General features: G+C 35.4%; 1 protein-coding gene across 1 annotated transcript in view; it reads right to left on the reverse strand.

Moving 5' to 3' along the window:
- The window catches only part of LOC117119225 (organic cation transporter protein-like), a gene marked incomplete in the record, with an annotated part of 13,910 nt that extends 12,698 nt beyond the window's left edge, over positions 1 to 1,212 (reverse strand). Inside the window, 1 exon segment of the mRNA XM_033264060.1 lies at positions 750 to 1,212.
- Positions 1,213 to 3,387: the final 2,175 nt, after the last annotated feature.

Raw genomic sequence — 3,387 nt, forward strand, 5'->3', positions numbered from 1 at the left:
TATATATATATATATATATATGCATATATGCCTGAGGGGGTCAATGGGAACACGGGCTGGGCAGAAACAGCCCATAAATTCTGGGGGGGGGGAGGGGTTCAAAGGGAATTTGAAGGGCTCATTTTGATCGATTTTTGAGTCACACATCAAGTAAAATAATATTACTTATATTCTTGTGATTGTCTACATACATAATTTTGAAAGTATGAGAAAAACGAGCTCCTCTTTTGGATGTTGTTATCATTTGTATTTGTATTGGTGCCATATGGTGCGGTGATATTTCTATGGCCTGGCCATGACTACTGCACAAACCACAATTATAAGTCGGCTTTCTACAAGAAATGGTACTGTATGTTTTTGCAAATTTCTAATTGTTACGACTAAAAAATACGAGCCTACACATTGGTTCGACAATTAAGCTCATCAAGCCAGTAGAATAAGAATGTACTCATCATTCGTAGGCCCACAGTATTATACGTAATGCACGCATCCAGGCTAAAACTACACTGCACGGGTACATAAACATGACAAAACAGGAAAACCGTTTTATATCCTACATGCACTTAAACTCGCGTACAGTGAATTCGTCGACATATTCTGAATAATAAACATCACAGCAGAGCCTAAGGAAAACGCAGGTGTGCATACATTAGCCAAAAATCATTATAATTGTAAGTCCAAATAAATAACAAACGAACAGTAATTATTCCTAGAATGTAGCATTTTTATGGACAAAATACCTACCGTACCTCTTCAAAACGCGCTAAAAACGGTTACACTCTACGCTGAGAACTTAAGACAACAATATTTTATGCTGTGAAATAGATGGTAAGGAGGGACTTAAAATCTACAGCGGCCGCTGTGAAATCTAGCGACTTGACCTGGTAGCAGACTCGCACTTCCGTTTCTAAACATCAAGCTCCAATCACTAACATAACAGTTACGGCCAAACCAACCGTGACTCCTTTATACTTAAATTAATGCAGGGTAAATAAAAGCCGTGGATATTGTTTTGACAATTTTACGTGAAATCCGCGGTGTTGATTGGTGGGAGCTAGCTTGAGCCTAACACGAAACTTCATGTTGGCTATATTAATAGGTAGTAGGCCTACTGTATTTATGAATGTTATCCGTTTCGGCAGCTAACCGTTTTGTCCGCGATAGTTTGTCAAACTTAAAATTAGGATCATTTATTGTATTTCATACCTGGCCTACTAGGCTTCCCTTGGGAAATGACATAAATAAAACATGTTGTTTGCCATTCCCACAGTCTTTTATTTTTTTTAAGTGAAAAACGCATATTCTTTTTTTTTCTTTTGCCAAGCCTTTTATTTCCATAATCACATAATTTATAAATTAAACATAATCACATAAGTTATACTATACATTAAACACTAGTAACATACTAGAGAAAACATCATTGCATAACAAAATTTTACTGGTACTTATAATTTTATTTTTTGTTTTGTTTGTTTTTGTCTTTTTTGACAAGCAATATTTCTTATATCAGTATGAAATTTATTAGTCAATGACTCGAATTGACTAAAAACGTACAATACAAAATATGTTCTATACATCGTATCTTAGCCTTGGCCTATATCTTTATCTATAGATAGGCCTAGCCCAGGCCGTAGCCCTGTAAACGATTTCTGGTTTAAATAGCAATAATAGACTTTAAAATTCACATTAAAAAAAATAGGACTAGCATCTTTTGTGGTCATATACCCTAGTTAAAATTAAAGCAGGATGCCTAGGCTAGTCTCTATGTAATTTTATATTTAAACCACACTCAGGGCGGATCCAAAAGCGGGTCAGAAGTAGGCCGATCGAGATAACATTATCCAGGGGTTCCGGGGGCATGCCCCGCGAACTTTTTGTGTTCAAGACACCCGAAAATAACCACTGAGGTATTTTGAGCAATCCCTTTTTTATTTATTTTTTTTAATTTTCTTTGTTTTTCTACCTTCCAATAAAAAAAAAAGTTGGGGGATGGAGGGGCGAGGCCGGCCCGGCCCTCGCTAGAACCGCAAACCATAAAATTTGAAACAAGACTGCCATTTCACTCTTATGAACCAAAGTACCGTAATTCTCGGCTAGGCCTAGCTGTACGCCAAGCCGAAAGGCAGTGCGGGCCGCAGATTGTGCTCATCTGGCTCATTAGCATAACAATACCACACACATAAGGCTAATTCCAGTTAGACGGCTTAAACTAGCCAGCTTCCTATCCTGGAAACAGTTAATCCTTGGTTTAAGCATGGAGCTATTTTTATACCTCCATGGTTTAAGCAATCTTTTTGTGGGACCTTAGCAACAATATCCAAGGGGCGGGGCTTATGATGAGCCGATTCTATTTCCTGACGTCACCAAATAATACTTTCACGTCATTCGTTTATTATTCCTATATCCCTCTCCTCCAAGAGAAAGGAAGTAATGGTTAAAATTACGCTCTGCGAAATTTTTCTCTCTACCGATCTTATTCAATAATTATAAAACCAAACAAGATTGATTGACAGTCCTTGTTCCTTAAGTAAACAAAATAATAGGCCTACTGTCATAATTGCAAGAATAAAAAAATCCTTATTAAAATGAAATAAACTGCAAAATAATAATAATAATAATAATAATAAACTCATACTTAATGTAAAACTTGGTTTTATTGTTTCCATTATCGTCGTCCATGGTCACTGAAGGTTTCTTCACCCCCAATCAATACCTTATCACGTTACTATGATGTCATTGGCATTATGGTACATATTAGAAGGCATGGTTTTGAAATGTTGTTTACTAACAACATATTGGAAAAGGTCTGCAGCAACATAAAATGCACAACTTTCACTTTTGTTTTCAGTAGACCCTAAGGAAAACGTGCAATGCAATGCTTCATCTCTATTATTAAAGCCTTTTTTATTGATGTATTTGTTGTAGTATAGGCCTACATTATTATCAATAGGTATATATACAACTTTGCATGTAAGAACTTCGTTAAAACTGTCTTTTAAGTAATCCGTATTAACAGTAGTCCAACGATCCCGATTTCCAAATTTAATATTACGAAAAAATAAATAAATAAAAATAAATTAACTAAATCAATCAATCGATACCGGATATGGAAACAAAAACTATTTCATAGCTCAATGGCTTCTAAATAATTGTTTTCTATGACAGAAAATAATGTCATACATCTCTTTCGGTACAGAAATTAAATTGATGGAGGTTTAAAATTATTAAATAATGATTATGACAACGACAAATACGACAGTTGATAATGATAATCAGATGATAATGACGACAATGATCAAATACTGACGACAACTATGATCAAACGATGCTGGTAGTGATGATGATGCTGATGATGATGATAATACTGATGACGATAATGATCAAACC

This window comes from Anneissia japonica, unplaced genomic scaffold (genome assembly GCF_011630105.1).
Source record: "Anneissia japonica isolate Jap-2015-1 unplaced genomic scaffold, ASM1163010v1 scaffold287957_len1322810_cov207, whole genome shotgun sequence".
Classification (NCBI taxonomy): Eukaryota; Metazoa; Echinodermata; class Crinoidea; order Comatulida; family Comatulidae; genus Anneissia; species Anneissia japonica.